The sequence below is a fragment of the Micromys minutus genome (assembly GCF_963924665.1).
Source record: "Micromys minutus genome assembly, chromosome: 1".
Lineage (NCBI taxonomy): Eukaryota > Metazoa > Chordata > Mammalia > Rodentia > Muridae > Micromys > Micromys minutus.
Window position 1 is genome coordinate 14,171,107 of NC_137969.1, and position 17,682 is coordinate 14,188,788.

At 37.9% G+C, this 17,682-nt stretch overlaps 1 pseudogene across 1 annotated transcript; it reads right to left on the bottom strand.

Moving 5' to 3' along the window:
• Positions 1-9,628: 9,628 nt before the first annotated feature.
• Positions 9,629-10,270, bottom strand: LOC308438838 (peptidyl-prolyl cis-trans isomerase A-like; annotated as a pseudogene). Its single transcript has one exon. The product of its transcript is annotated as a peptidyl-prolyl cis-trans isomerase A-like (transcript).
• Between the last annotated feature and the right edge of the window lie 7,412 nt (positions 10,271-17,682).

The following is a 17,682-nucleotide window of genomic DNA, read 5'->3' on the forward strand; positions in this document are numbered from 1 at the left end:
CCCAAAGGTTTCTTCCATTTTTATATACATGTGATATTTTGGATATCAAGCCTTTAAGTCTCCTTCCAAACCTCTGCACCCAAGGCTAAGACCTGTTCAGATTCTTCCCTCTGGGTCAGTCCTTTAGGACTAGCTGCAATTCTTCCTTGTCCTAACTCTCCTGCATGGTATCTGTGTTCACTATAGAGAGGTGCTGGTTTCTGTTAATATGTGTCTTAGCCAAAGAGACCAGTGTCAGAAGAAGATCTGTGCAGCTAACATAGAATGGTGCAGAGATGATGCCTCTAAAATTACAAGAAAGTGTAGGCCTGAGATATCACCTCTGGTTATATCCTGTATGGTAGATGATAGAATGTCTATGTGCACCTCTCATCCTATGAGTGTTTTCCCAGAGCTTATGGTGATGCATTATAGTTGATATCACCTACATCACCCTCTGGGGATTGAAATATCATTGGATATATTGCATTAGATGCATACTTGTTCTGTTAATTGCCATTCATTCATCTATTTGCCGAAGAACCCATTTGTTTCTTCATACAAACATACTTTGTGCACCAATCAGTCTGCCAGACATTTGAGGTGCAATGGTGAAATAGTTTTGTGCCAGATGTAATGGAGCCAGACTATTAACAAGAAAATGGTCAGTGTCACTTCAATAACAAAAGTTCTGAAGGCAATAAACTGTGATACAAAAGAGAATGGTGTTGGATAAACAAGAAGAGAATGAAAGTTGAAAGATGAGAAAGAACAAATATTAGGACAATGAGTGAGGAGAAGCAGGTCATACACTCAGGTGATAGGATAACACAGACAAAGGTCATGGGGCAGTCAAGAGCTTTGTTTTATTGATGACCAGACGACATGCTGTTGATGTGACTGGCATATGGTATCCATACTGGAGAAGGGAAAAATGAGGTTAGGCATTCCAGATCATGTTGAGACGTTTAAATTTTTTATGGAAAGCTATTAATTATTTTAAGTAAATGAGAAGTGTATACATGTTCAATTGCCTTATAATTTACATTTCAAAAATGACTCTGATCTTTATGAGAGCCATAGGGATGGTGAAGAGAGTGAAGAGTCAGCTGCTATAATCCAGGTATAGGAAAAGAGGCCCCCAGACCAACTTGTTAGCAATATAGAGGGAGAAAAAAGGCAAATACACCTGAGTCATGATTTGATGATACAATTTAAGGAATTAATCATGGATTGGATGGAAAAAAAAATTTAAGAACACCTTCTAATCTTGAAGTCACTAAAGATCGGTTATTGTGCTGTTAATGTTGTTGCAAACATATGGGAAAGAACAAAAAAGAGGCAAAGACAAAAGGAATTTCCTTTTTTTCCATACTACATGAAGTTTTAAGTGAGTAGTAGCTACCGAGATAGAGAAATCAAGGAGATTCTGAACTATAGGAGAATAAAGCTAGAGTGATCATTGGGTCACTAAAGTAGTGAGTGCCCCGGAACTGTGAAGTGGAGTAGAGGAATCAGCTGGGTCCAAGGCTGAAGTCAGCCGTACACCCTATACAGAGCACAAGAGCACGAAGTCAGCAAAAAGAACAGTGATGGAGGAACAACAGCTACAACTGAAGGAGGAAACCAGACAAAGCAACACCACATTCTATGGAGAGAGACTCACCCCCCAAAGTACTGAGAACAGGGCAGAAGAAGTAACCAGAGAAAATATCCCCAGTGTTTGACAAAGGATAGTATGGCAGTGACATTCCAAAAAGGTTTTATAGGTGGTAATGGAAGCCAGAATGGAGAAAACTGGATAGAACCAGCTTAGATTGTCAGAACCTGCATGCTGCAGAGCCAGAGTCAGGTTTGCACTTTCTGGAATTACTCTGCTTACCATTCTTCACAAGGTAAAAGAAATAAAAAGAATGGAAGGTTTGGTGGCTCTGTACGTGGCAGGGGACAGCATTGCCTGGCATCAGTGGGAGGAGAGGCCTTGGGTCCAGTGAAGGCTCGTTTTCCCCGTGTAGGGGAATGCCAAGGTGCTGAGGTGGGAGAGGGTGGTTTGGAGAGGGAGCATCTTCATAGAACCAAGTGGAGGAAGAGGGGGGATGGAAGAGGAGATAACGTTTGAAATGTAAATATAGAGAATATCCAGTAAAAATATGGAGGTGAGTCAGGTGGAGGCATGGATACATCATGATGAATTTTCAAATGCAGGATTTATAATTTAATGGAAGACAACAAGCAAATACCCCCCTCCCCACCAAAGGAAAAAAAAAATAACAGAAAGTCTGATCCCGAGATTCTGAGATCCTGATGTTTATTGTCTTAGTTTTGTTGGTTTGTTTGGTTCAGGGTCTTGTGCCGCAGGTAGCTCAGGCTGTCCTCCCGTTTGCTATATAACCCACAATGGAACTGGTTGGTCTTCCTGCCTTCACGCTCTGAGACGTAGGGCTAGAAGAATGAGGGTCTATACTCAGTCCCGGAGGAGCTGGAGACTGAGTCCAGGGCTCTTTGTTTGCCAGGCACGTGTCCACCAACTTACTTACAGCTCAGCCAGTGTACTGCCAGCTCTAGCCTGTGACTGCTGTATACATCAACGGTTTGCCATCCTTCCGGTAGAAGAAGGAGGCTGATTGTAAATTCCCGGACCTCACCCTCTGTTGACTGACAGACTGGTCCCTGATCAAAGGTACATGTCTCATGAAACAATGTGTATTCGTCAACCTGTTATTCTGCTATTGTTCTCAGACCCCCAGTCGTTTAACCTGAAAAACACATTTCTGTTTTCTAGCCGTGATGCATTCTGGGCACCGGAAGGAAAAAGTACTTATAAAGGTTTTTCCCTAAAGTTGTCTGTTTCACTTGTTCTGCACAGTGAGTGTAAGAATCTTTGAGTATGAGTGCTAAAGAGAAGGCGGAAAAAAATAACAGCTTTGGACTAATTAGCTGAAATGCTTTTATTTCTTCCTTTCTCACGAGGACGCATTTCACATTCCCTTTTATCATCTTTGGTTTATTTCCCCATTTCAGTTTATTGAAAGTTCGTGCAGAGAGAGAGTGAAGATCCAACCACAGAACATGCTTTATGGGGACTTGTGGAAACTTTTAAAAAATGTTTTCCTTTCTATCTTGGGGACTCCTAAAAATAACTTGCAGGTGGGCAACTCCATCCAGAGCCAAACTCTACCTCTGTTCTTTATTACAATATATCTTGCATTTTTTAGAGAGCTTTGCAGCCAATATAGAAGTTTTTGATTAGTATTTTTTTTTGTATCTAGTTTCCAGAGTTATTTTATAGGCCTATATAAAGTCCATAATCTTGTTTTTATTATAATTTTAGTTTTTGTAAATGAACAATGAAGTGGAATTTGGATATTGAGCCAAGTGCTATTTTCTCCCCTTGCGGAAAAATAGTCTCTGGTTGTTACTTGATCCTGGACTTGAACATCAAAGGTTTGCAGGAAACCTCTGTGTTGAAAACACGGGAAGAAGCAGCCATCCCACCAGACATTGTGATAGTGGCATATCTAAAGACAGAGGATTTTGGGTTTTGTTTTAAATTGAATCATTCTAAAAGTGTGGGAAGCGTTTCCAAACTCATGTGTCTAGTGGCATCAAGTGGCTGAGTTTTCTGTTCTTAGTACCCACTTCTAGAGGTGAACTTGTGCACATTTGCTGTCCTCAATCACTGTGCAGTCTCAAGGTTTCTAAGCCAGATTCACTGGCATCTTTTAAATCTTAACACTGCTCTGGACCTTAGAGTGTGTCCTTTAAGTCAGAATGACTAGGACTGAAGACTCCTCGGCTCACGGTGGCTGTGTGTGACTTGTTGAAGGATGACAATTGCATCGTTGACGTGAAGCCGGTAACGCAATGTGGTTGAAATTAATTTTTGCCTAATTCTATTTCCTATGGTAGAGACATGTACATCTGCTTATGCTTAGAAAAGACTTACTACCCTCAGGACTGCTGCCATCTAAATCACTAAAGTGACTAATATTATTCTAAAAAATACTTTTAGCACTACGTAAGGTCAGTAAACTGAAGGTCAGTGAAGAACCTTATATTCAAGTCAAGACTTGCGTAATCAGGGAACAACACAAACAAACAAAGATGCTGTTGGGTAACTAGATTCAAAAATATCCAGCATCAAATGCCTTATTCAAATGGAAGGGAGTGAAGTCACTGATCTAAGTCCTCGCTCATGGACATTTCCTGAGAAGGTTGATCTGTCTGTTCCTCCTACTTTTTCTCTAAAATGCTGATACACTTCAAAACAAGACATGGTTTCTGTCTGCGGTAAGCTACACATTGCGGAAAAGCATGCCTAGCTTGGCCAATGCTCCCTTTGGTATTCTTTCCTTCAATGTGTGTTTTCTCACACCTTTTTTTCCCAGTAGGACATAAGTAAGCTTTACAAAATAACACTTTAGTTTTAAGTCCCCCCCCCCAGCTATGGCAAGAGTTTTAATAATTATTTTTTAGGATGAAGGTTCGTATTATTTGCGTCTTTCAGTTATAAATTAATTCCGTCTGCAGAAATGCAGAATGAGCTCTAGGCAGGAAAGCTAATAGATACAAGAGTTGCATCAGAGGGAACTGCTTTTGAATAATTAAACAGATATTATCCAAATGACAAGTTTTAGTATACAGAGTGTAATTCCCTTTATGTGAATATGTGAAATCGTGCCAGAGTGATGGCCACAAATGTGCTTGCTCATCGTTTCCAAATACTCATACATGGTGCTTAGCAAGGAATCCTCTTGTGGTTATTTTCTGCTTGCATTTGGATAATACTCTTTCCTCAGCTCTCAGTTTCTAATTATTAATATATCCCATGTAGACTATAACATATTCTAGGTGTCAAACCCGTTGCTTTGCAGCTTGAAAACCTATTTTTTTCTGAATTTGTTGCTTCTCTTCTCCCTTCATTAATAATGATTTTTAATAAAGTTGGCTTTGAGTTTTGTCATCTGAGGCAAGCCACTTAAGATATTTGGCAAAATGATGTGAGTACATTTGTATATATATAAAAAAAAAACAGTAAGAAAAGTAGACAACTGGGAAGCAATAAGTAGTCAGCAAATTACTACAGGTAAAGAATCAGAAATATGCAATGAAGGAAAATTATTAGTAAGTATATTAGCTTATCAACAGTTTAACAGCTTTCATTACATTTTGATATATATGCCTAGGCTTATGTACTTTTAAGTATATGGTTAATAATTATGAAAAGCCTCTGAATAGTAGGAATTTGTATTCTGATTACAAAACAAAGGTCTCACATGGAAGAAATATTTTTCTTTGACAAACTCATAGAATCAGATATCTGGCATGGGAAGTTGAGTTCAAGCTATAATAGACTTAGTGTTCCTGAGGGTGGTGGTTTATTATGCTGAGGTTTCCCACAAAATCCTCAGAGCCCACTGTCTCTCTAGGAGCATGCTTCACATTTTCCTTCCTTCTTCCACTCAGTCCCTCTCTCTTTCCTTGCTTGCCTTGCATTTTTCCCATTGAATCTGATGTTGAACTCTTTCTAGTCCTTTTTCATTTGCTATAATTTGTCCTTTTCTAACTTCCCATTTTGTCTTTTTTATACACAATTACACTTCAACATATATATGTATATGTATATATATATATACACACACACACACACATATATATATATGTATATATATGTAGATATATTTTGGGAATGACTACTTGGGAGTCGGCAAGAGTCAGCAGGTAAGATTGCTTGCTGGTAAGCTTTTATATGAGAAGAGTAACTAAAGTGTGTTTATGTGTGTGTGTGTGTGAGAGAGAGAGGGGTGGGGAGGAAGGGAGGGAGGGAGGGAGGGAGGGAGAGAGAGAGAGAGAGAGAGAGAGAGAGAGAGAGAGAGAGAACGAGAGAAGGCGGTGGGAAAGAAACTAATATATGGGAGGTGTAAGAGAACAGCCTTAAGTTCAGTTTTCTTTAGGCCCCTCTACCATAGGAAAAATCATCTGCATGTCATTGTGTCCATTTTGATGGAGACATTTTCTAGTCTCTCTTGTCATTTTTCTTTGATAGATTTCTGCTTTTCATGATGATTCTGACTGCTGATGAGCATCTTAGCAGTCATTCTGTGAGTGTAACCGTCCCTGTGACACGATCTAGGTTTATCAGGGAATATAGCAAATATCCTTGTAAGTGCTTTTGGTTTGCCTACAAGACTTTTAAAGGTACAAAGGGATCCTGAACATAGATTTTGTAATTCCTTTTTCAACAGATAGTATTGTTAACAGATTGGGATTATATTTGATGGAAGTACTGTATTCTCTTCTTCATAAAGCATGCTTCAGATTATTAGTGATTGCTAACAAACTTCATATATATTTTTCCTATATATACCTATGATAAAACTTTATTAGTAAATTAAAATCAATAAACAGTTTAACATACATCCTGGAAAGTTCACCGTATTGTTTTTGTCTGTATTAAGTTTTGAACTTTGACTTTTCACATAACTTTACATCATCTCTTTGGCATAAAATGTCAAAAATCACTAATATTTGATGTGGACCCATTTTTATGTAAACCAAGTGTCATTTGGTCAACAGCACTCTAATACTGTGTGGCAGTGGATGTAGTAACTGAGGGCTTCTGTGTGATCAGTGGGGAATAACATGTTCTAAGGGTTTATGGTGATAGAGGGATGAGTCAGTCCAAGTCAGGAAGAAGAAAAATGAGGGATTGCATCTCATGGCTCATAATAATGAAAGGTTTAAAATGTAGCAATTTTAAACTATTGGAATTTATTGATGAATGTTTTTATACTAAGATTGACACAAGGTAACTGAAACTCCAGAAGAGAAACTGTAATTAAGAAATTACTAGGCAACTAGAAACTATCAACCTGAGTGAGGTAGCCCAGTCACAAAAGAACACTCACGGTATGCACTCAACAATAAGTGGATACTAGCCCCCCAAAGCTCTGAATACCCAGAAAACAATTCATAGACCTTATGAAGCTCAAGAAGAAGGAAGGCCAGAATGTGGATGCCTCAGTCCTTCTTAGAAGGTAGAACAAAACACTCACAGGAGGAAATAAAAGGTCAAATAAAAGAGTAGGGAATTGAGGAAAAGATCATTCAGAGACTGCCTAACCTGGGCACCCACCCCATATGCAGCCACCAACCCCAAGCACTATTGCTGATGCTAATAAGTTCTTACTGGCAGAAATCAGATATGGATGCCTCCTTAGAAGCTCTGCCAGAGTCATTCAGATATAGCTGAGGATGCTTGCAGCTAGCCATCGGACTGAACCCAAGGACCCCAATGAAGGAACTAGAGAAAGGACTGAAAGAGCTAAAAGGGTTTGCAACCTCATGGGAAGAACAACATGATCAACCAACCAAACCCTCTAGAACTCCCATGGTCTAAACCACCAACCATTAAGCAAACGTGGCTAGACCCATGGCTCAAGTTACACATGTAGCAGAGGATAGGATTATCTGGAATTAATGAGAGAAGTGGTCTCTGGTTCAGAGAAGGCGGTTTTTTCCAGTGTAGGGGAATGCCAAGGCACTGAGGAGGAGAAGATGATTGGGAGAGGAAACACATTCATGGAAACAAGTGGGGGGGGAGGGTGGGAACAGGGGAGTAGGGAAAGGGGATACAGAGAATATCCAATAAAATAATTTAAAAAAGAAATTATATATGTATTTATATCTATATATGCATCAATCTCTCTCTCTCTCTACACACACACACACACACACACACACACACACACAATTCCTGCATTCCTTGGCAGTAAAAAAGAACTCTCTAATTGGACTTACATTCAACAAGAGAAAAATCATGTCTGAACTGGAGACCTAGCTAAATACTCAGAGTTAGTGAAGTCATGGATCTTGGAGGAGAACCTACAACCACCACTTTACTAAACAGCAATTTAAACATGTCCTTAAATACACTGAAGATTTCTATTCTTAATCATCATGAACAAAACTTCTCTTGGAAACAGAGGGAGTCATTATAGAAAACCATGACCAATCAATCATTCAGGGACACACTTAAAATAAAACTCCAGTACGAAGGGGTGGAAGATTGTTAGATAAAAAAATTAGGAAATTGTGAGATTGTTTTTCCTAGGAAATGTCTGAAACTACATCATAAAGTCTCACCAACAGACTGTGTAGGTATGAGCTACAGAAGGACAAGAACAATAAAGACGATAAAGTAATTGATTAAGAATTTAGGAGGCCTCAACGCTACACAGAAAAACTATAGGCAACAAAGCAATGCTAAGAAATAGTTCTCAAAAAATAACCCACCAATATTTTATCCAATAGTAAATTGTCATCCCTGAAAAAAAAAACGTGTAGACACACATGAGTAACATTATATAGACTGTGTATATGATTTTTATTCCTTTTGGAGTGTGTGTGTTTATGTGTATGTGTGTGTGTGTGAGAGAGAGAGAGAGAGAGAGAGAGAGAGAGAGAGAGAGAGAGAGAGAGAGAGAGAGGAGGGAGAAGGAGGAGAAGATACAAGTATATAGGTACACTGTGTATGTGTTTGTATATTTATATATATATATGATATGTATATAGTGCATATGCATACATATGTAGTATAGCAAGGAGGGCTATATTCGAGGGTTTTTAGAGAAGTAAAGGAAGAGGTGACATTATCTCAAAAAATGTAAGAAATAATTTTTAAAATTAAGCAAAAGCAAAGTCTCATTTACTTCTGCCCTTACTTTGAAACTCCTTACAGATTGACCCATTGACCCATTTTCTATTTCTTTTTTAGTTTCGAATACTCAGTCTACTCTCTCCCTACTTCTCTGCTATTTCTGGTGGAAATCATTCTGAATTTTAGGTTCTCTAACTTGTCTCTTTTTGTAAATTCTCCAGTTATATACAGTACCATTTTGATGGAGGGAAACATGTCCTCCATACATGGATATCCCGATCTCTGTCATATTTATTAAAAATACATATGTTTGTCTGTCATCTCATTATAAAATACACTACATGCCAAATGATTCATTGTTTAATATTTTATGAGCTGGGATTTTGTGCAATTTGTGTGTTTTTCATTTGGTCTGTGCTTTCTAAATTGCTCACAATGAAAATGTAATCTTTTACTATAGAGAAAATAGTTAAATTATTTAGAACATGAAATATTAGATTTGGCAGTGGGATTTCTCCAGTGTCTCTCTTGGAGAACGTTCGGGGGCAGAGACACAGGAAGCATAATTTCAAGGAAAGAGGCTCCCTAAGCTTACCACGGAACAATTTAGAAATCTTAAAACCTCCTCCATCACTGAAATGAACTTTTCTTTAAATACAAAAACCACTGTATGTTGTTAATTTTTGGAAGTTGTTAATTTTAACTTGAATAATTTGTTATGAAATGAGGTTCATTTAATTGCCTGGGGAATGGACTTGACATCCTTCTTTCTCCATGGTAATGAAGAACGTTAATGGCAGTGTGGACCAGGCCAAGTGCAGGCTCATAAGTCACCGAAGCTCTGAGGCTGGGGATGGTACTTCCTGGAACTCTGTTCTTCACAATGTGTCATTTGATTCAGTTTTGTCTCTGAAAAGTGACATTCCTTCTTGCATCTGACTCTTTTTTCTTATTTGGTTTTTATTTGTAATCATAAACTTTGCAATTCAGCTAGACTTGAAGGGGAATGAGGAAAATGCAGAACCCAAAGAACTTCATTGAGAGCTGAGATTCCAGGATATTGCGAGCAGGTGGGGTGGGAGTGCTCTCCTGAGCTACAGATGGAATAGTTTGATGGGTAAAATGCCCGCAAGTCAAAGGAAATGAGAGTTGTCCGCAGTTGGGAATTGTGATCTTCTTGGTCTTGCCATTTCTGGGCCCAGAACGCTCCACGGCTTCCACAATGTTCCTGCCTTCTTTCACCTTCCCAAAGACCACACGCAGCCATCGAGAGACTCCGTCTCGGCAGTGCAGATAAAACCTGGGAACCATTTGTGTTTGGTCCAGCATTTGCCATGGACAAGATGCCAGGACCTGTGTGCTTCAGGATGAAGTTCTCATCCTCAAATTCCTCTCCATAGATGGACCTGCCGCCAGTGCCATTATGGCGTGTGAATTCCCCATCCTGGCACACGAATCCTGGAATAATTCTGTGAAAGGAGGAACCCTTATAGCCAAATCCTTTCTCTCCCGTGCTCAGAGCACGAAAGTTTTCTGCTGTCTTTGGAACTTTGTGTGCAAACAGCTCGAAAGGGATGTAGCCCAAAGGATCCCATCGGCCATGATGCCGAACAGCATGGTAGGGTTGACCATGGCTGCAGCAAAAAGCAAAACGTGACAACGGCATCTGCAAAGCCCATCTGACTCTTACTATTATTGAGAGGCTACACCTTCGTGGGTCTCACTCTAGGTCCCTGCTGTCTGGCTCTACCTCGTTCTCCATGTTACAGCATAAAAGTTTGAAATAAAATAAGTTTAAATTAGGTGATCAGATGGCATATGCCTTGAAGTCAGAAAAGCACTGGGGTTGGAATTGCATTAACCATGATTATACTGTGTATCAATGCAAATCTCATGTCTCATTCTTTCAACTTATCTTCTTCATAATAATAGGCTTGATATAAGGGTTTTGGAACAATATGTGGTATTTGGATGTTTTAATTTATTATATCCTCCAGTTTTGTCTGTGGTTTATTTTATTTTATTTTATTTTATTGTGATAAATAAAATGTCTATCCTGTGAAGGGTTGTGCCATGCTAGACTACTGAATAAAACCTCTAAGTATGTCTATGAAAAATTCACACATGCAGGGAAATTGACACATTACTTCAGTGTTTGTGGACATTCATGAAGTATTTCTTTGGGCCTATCTTTAAGAAGGTATTCTTTATATATTCAACCTCATGTTTCAGTCTGAGATCCTCCCACGTATTCACTCCCTTAAGATTAAACTCCCAGAGCCTTCTTTTTTCATGGCAGTTAAAGTCTTCTGTCATCTCCCACTGGTACAAATACCAGGGCATGTCCCACAGAGGCTGACCTCTTGGAGCTGAGAGCATGGGTTTTCTCCACTCCTTGCTATTTTCGCTGGTATCCATTTGATCAAGTCAACATTTTTTCCCTCCCTACGCAAAGGAACATTCCTTAACACTTGATGGCCAGATCCTGTACCACCTAAGCTTGTGTTTACAGGCTTTTATGGATTGTAATATACCCAATCAATAGCAACATATACCATCAATTCATCAGATCCTTATACTTATACTTATTTATATTACATTTCTATTTTTTTTTGTGTGTGCTGCAAACTGAGGGGCCAGATTAAACAAAAGCAAATCGTTTGCACACCGCTGCCTTCCAAACAGTGACACCACAGACAATCCAGCATCATGTTTGCTTTGCCAAAAGTACAAGTGTTTAATTCCCCATTCCTAATGCCTGTCTTTCACATCGCAGAACTTCTGTCAGTCAATGCCCTCTAAAGCGAGATAACACAGAAACTGGCACTGTCCATGACTTCCTAAACTTCTCTCACTGGAGCGATGACCTCTTGTTGCTTTTAATAATAACAGGCTTGCAAACCACACACTGTTAATCTTTCTCTCTTCTCTCTTACTCATTCACCATCCCTCCATTTTCAGATGACTTGCACTTGGGTCCTCAGACTCAGCATTTAGAACAACTTAAATACATTATCCAACAGTCAAGGGCATGCTTTGTCTTCCTTTCAGAAAAAATATCTAAACATAATTGGCAGTCATTAAAAGTCTGTTGAAGTCACCAGACACTGTGATAGGCTTTTCTATAATTTCAGTGAGACTTTTAGAAGTTGCAGATTCTTGTTGGTAGTCAAGTAAATGTTTACCACTTTGCATCCATTGTGAAATACAGCGTTACACTATGTGTTTGTAACCCTGTCTGAGAACCCCAGATACGATTCTATGATCTTATTTGCTAGGGAAGAGATAGGAAAAGGTGTAGACAAGATTCTTGTAGAATGTACGAAATGTCACCAAAATTATATAGGTGGCTGACCTTAATGCATTTATAAGAAGCATTATTTACAGACATCTACCCTCCCAAATTGATGTACAACATCTTTGAAATGTCCTTATTTCTATCAGCCCTGTGCTTAAATCTAAGTTAAAATCTCCTCTTAGCAAATTATCTGACAAAGCTTCAGCCTAGTTTATCTTGAAATTCTTTGCTGTAGCTTCCACAAGAATCTGTGCTACAATCACCTGAGTATTACTAATAGTACTAGTACTATTACTGAAACTCAACCTGTGCCTTTGGCTCACCCCTCTCAATGCTTCTACAAAGGGACTATAGCATCATTACTACCTCAAAATCACCCAGACCCATCTTGTATTCAATTTATTTAATATCATAATTTGTATTAGTCACTATTCAATAGAGAAAAATAACTGACAGAATAAATCTCTTATGTTTCTCTCTGCCTCCATGTTTCTCTCTCTCTCTCTCTCTCTCTCTCTCTCTCTCTCTCTCTCTCTTGTTTTTTATTCAAATTGTCAAATGACATGAAAATATCAAGCATGTAAATATATAGTTGCTGTTTAAAATATTTAAAAAGAACAGAGATGGGGGTCTGATGTGTAGAGTGAATAATTTAATTAATGGAATTTTTCTGGAATTATAACTAGGGCAATGAGTTTTTAAATTATCACAATATTTGATTTATAACTTTAATAAATTAATAAAAAAGTTTCAAAAATTTTTTATAAGTATAACAATTTCACATATATTTTAATCAAACACCCAATAACAGTATTTATTCTAAAACAATAATCAACTCTTTCACTCTTTAGAAACCAGACTTCATCCTCATTAACATAGTGTTTAATGGCTACAGTCTTTCTGTCCCCATTAATATACTATTTTATTTATGATATTAATCCAAGAGGTCTATGATTTAGACACAAGTTTGATGTCCTACATGTGACCAACCATGGCTTAGTCCCTGTTGTGTTTCTCCCCCAAACATCTAAATAAAATACCTTGAAACATAGTGGTGTATCCCAATATAAGGGTTGGTTTTAAAACAAACTTTGACCTTGGCTAGGATAATGGTACCTCTTTATAGTATATGACTACAAATACTGGAACACTTTTCTTCATATGTGAGTGCTAATTAGCCACTTACCAGGTGAGCATAGCCATTGTCAGAATGACAAATTTAAATTCTCACCCTGAGCAGCACATGTTTTCTTAGTGATTTCAGATACTTCAGAAAGGAATCTCTTCAACTGAAACCGGTTTTATATCTGAATGTCATGATAGGCCCCTTTAAGTGAGCACTCCATACACTCAGTAATAGTGTCAGGCCTTGGGACATGATGTCATCTATGATAATCATTATATAAATTCATTTGTTAATAGTCTTTGAAAGTGTGATATCCTGTCTTCTGTGCATGTATATTAAAGTGTGAACATGTTGAGCTTGTTAAAACAATTTTTTTTATGGTGGCTCACAACCCTCTGTAATGGGATCCAATGCCCTCTTTTTTTTTTTTTTTTTTTTGTAAATTTATTTTAAAAGAAAAAGATAAATGTATAGAGTTTTAAGAATTTTTGCATAAAAGTATACAAATACATTTTTATAAGGTTGTAATTATGTATTTGTGGGTACATATACATATACATATGTATATATGTACCAATAATATAGGAAAAGAAATTTTTAATTTGAGAAAATAGGAGAGAAACTGGGAGGGGCTGTGAAGAAAAGGGGGATGTGATAGAGCTCTATTTTAATTAAAATATATTCTTTTTTGTTCTTTTTTTCTTGAACTTCACAGTCTGTGGGTTGTTTCTGGGGTGTTCAGCGCTTTCTGGGGTTAGTATCCCATTACCAGTGACTGCATATTATGTCTGTTCTTTTGTGACTGGGTTATCTCACTCAGGATGGTATTCTCTAGATGCATCCATTTTCTTGAGAATTTTGTTAGGCCATTGTTTCTGATAGCTGAGTAGTACTCCATTGTGTAAATGTACCACAATTTTTGAGTCCATTCATCTACTGAAGAACATCTGGGTTCTTTCCAGCTTCTGGCTGTTTTAAATAGAGCTGCAATGAATGTTGTGGTGCATGTATCTTTGTTGTATGTTGGAGCATCTCTTGGGTAAATGCCTAGAAGTGGAATAACTGGGTCTTCAGGTAGTACTATGTCCATTTTTCTGAGGAACCGCCAAACTGATTTCCAGAGTGGTTGTATCAGTTTAAACCCCACCAGCAGTGGAGAAGTGTTCCTCTTTCTCCACATCCTTGCCAGCTTCTATTGTCATCTGACTTATGGATCTTGACAATTTGACTGGTGTGAGGTGGAATCTCAGGGTTCTTTTGATTTGCATTTTCCTGTTAACATAAATGGAATCAATTCCCCAATAAAAAGACATAGGCTATTGGACTTGATACATAAACAAAACCCAACAATTTGCTGCATACAAGAAACTCAACTCAGAGACAAAAAGAGACACTATCTCAGAGTAAAAGGTTGTGAAAAAATCTTCCAAGCAAATGGCCCTAAGAAGCAAGTTGGAGTGGCCATTCTAATATCAAATAAAGTAGATCTTTAACCAAAAGTTATGGTCTACGACTGGTCTTTAACAACAACAAAGACAACAAAAAGCCCACATACACATGGAAACTAAACAACGCTCTGATAAACGATAGCAGGGTCAGAGAAGAAATAAAGAAAGAAATCAAGGATTTTCTAGAATTCAATGAAAACAAAAACACAACATATCCAAACCTATGAGATGCAATGAAAGCAATACTGAGAGGAAAACTCATAACTCTGAGTGCTTCCAAAAAGAAACTGGAGAGAGCATACATCAGCAACTTGACAGCACAGCTGAAAGCTCTAGAACAAAAGGAAGCAGACACACCCAAGAAGAGTAGACGGCAAGAAATAATCAAACTTAGGGCAGAAATCGACCAAATAGAAGCAAAAAGAACCATTGAAAGAATCAACAAAATCAAGAGCCATTTCGTTGAGAAAGTCAACAATATTGATAAACCCTTAACCAGACTAACTAGAGGGCAAAGAGAGAGTATCCAAATTAACAAAATCAGAAAGGAAAGTGGAGACATAACAACTGAAACTGAGGAAATTCAAGAAATCATCAGATCATACTACAAAAGCCTATACTCAGCAAAGCTGGAAAATCTGGAGGAAATGGATGAATTCCTAAAAAGATACAAGGTACTAAAGTTAAATCAGGACCAAGTAAACCATCTAAATAATCCCACAACACCTAAAGAAATAGAAGCAGTCATCAAAAGCCTCCCAAACAAAAAAAAAGCCCAGGTCCAGATGGGTTTAGTGCAGAATTTTTTCAGACATTTATTTATGACACAAGCCAATACTCTCCAAACTACTTCACAAAATAGAATCAGATTGAAAACTACCTAACTCATTTTTTTTTGAGGCTACAATAACCCTCATTCCTAAATCACACAGAGACCCTACAAGGAAAGAGAACTTCAGACCAATCTCATTTATGGACATTGTTGCAAAAATACTCAACAAAATCCTTGCAAACCGAATCCAAGAACACATCAAAACGATCATTCACAATGTTCAAGTGGCTTCATCCCTGGTATGGGGAAATGTTTTAACATATGGAAATCCATCAGTGTAATCCACCATTTAAACAAACCCAAGGAAAAAAACCACATTGTCATCTCACTAGATGCTGAGAAAGCATTTGACAAAATTCAACACCCTTTCATGTTAAAAGACTTGAAAAGTACAGGATTCCAAGGCCCATACCTAAACATAATAAAAAAATATACAGTAAACCAAGAGCCCACATCAAACTTAACATTGGGAAACTTGAAGCAATCCCACTAAAATTAGGGACTCAACAAGGCTGCCCACTTTCCCCCTACCTATTCAACATAATACTGGAAGTCCTGGCTGGAGCAATTCCACAGCAAAAGAAAATCAAAGGGATACAAATTGGAAAGGAAGAAGTAAATACATCACTATTTGCAGATGACATGATAGTGTACTTATGCAACCCCACAAATTCCACCAGAGAACTCCTACAGGTGGTAAACATGATCAGCAAAGTTGCTGGATATAAAATTAACTCAAACAAATCAGTAGCCTTCCTATATTCAAAGGACAAATGTGGAGAAAGAAATTAAGGAAAAGATACCCTTCATAGTAGTCACAAAAACTATGAAATACCTTGGTGTGACTCTAACTAAGCAAGTGAAGGAACTCTACAACAAGAACTTCAAACCTCTAAAGAAGGAAATTGTGGAAGATCTCAGAAAATGGAAAGATCTCCCATGCTCATGGATTGGAAAGATCAACATTTTAAAAATGGCCATCTTACCAAAAGCAATCTACAGATTCAATGCAATCCCCATCAAAATTCCAACCCAGTTCTTCACTGAGTTGGAAAAAGCAATGTGAGATTTCATTTGGAATAACAAAAGGCCTAGAATAGTGAAATCCATCCTCAACAAGAAAACATCTGCAGGAATCACTATCCCTGACCTCAATCTATATTACAAGGCAATTGTGCTGAAAACTGCATGGTACTGGTAAAGAAATAGGCATGTGGATCAATGGAATAGAATAGAAGATCCAGAAATGAGCCCTCACATATATGGTCACCTTTTTTTTTTTTTTGTTTTGTTTTTAGCAAAGGAGCTGTAAACATTCAATGGAAAAAGGAGAGCCTCTTCAACAAATGGTGTTGGTCCAACTGGCACTCAGCATGCAGAAGAATGAAAATAGACCCTTTCTTATCTCCTTGTATAAAGCTCAAGTGTAAGTGGATCAAAGATCTCCACATTAAACCAGGCACACTGAAACTATTAGAGGAGAAAGTAGGGAAAACCTTAGACCTCATATGCACAGGAGAAAATTTCCTAAACAGAACACCAATAGCTTGAGCTCTAATGTGAAAGATTGACAAATGGGACTTAATGAGATTGCAAAGTTTCTGTAAGGCTAAAGACACTATCATGAAAACAAAATGGCAGCCAACAGAGTGGGAAAAGATATTTACCAACCCCACATTTGATAGAAGCCTAATATCCAAGGTATACAAAGAACTCAAAAAGCGAGATACCAAAGAATCAAACAACCCTATTAAAAAATGGGGTGCAGACTTAAACCAAAATTTGTCAATCGAGGAATATCGAATGGCTTAGAAACATCTAGGGAAGTACTCAACATCGATAAAATAATTTCAAGTGTGACTATAGGTAGAGTTCATCCTGAGAAACTTGTATCCCTGTGAGTTAATACAAAGCTTGTTATAAAATCAAGTGCAAATCCTAGAGACATAAATGAAGCAACTCCTTTAGATGAGAGACCTATGTCACCTGCCCATATTCTCTTAGCATGATCACACTATACTGGGTGGAGTGTGAGAAGAGGAGACCAAAAAACATGACCACAAATTGTGACCACAAATTGGCATTCTTCTTCCAATAAAACCATACCTCGTACTAGTGGTAATCCTTATGGGCCAAGCATTTAAACACATAAATTTATGGGGCCATTCTTATGATCATTGCTAGTATGAATTTTTTATTTAAGTGACTTTTTAAAACTTAGGAACAAAGAGGAGCCAGAAAAGAACATTCTATGTTATAAGAATGAGAGACTTCTATGTGTAGAACAAACCTCCAGAGAACAATGTGACCAGGCTGGAAGAAGAAGGAGTGGAACTCTCA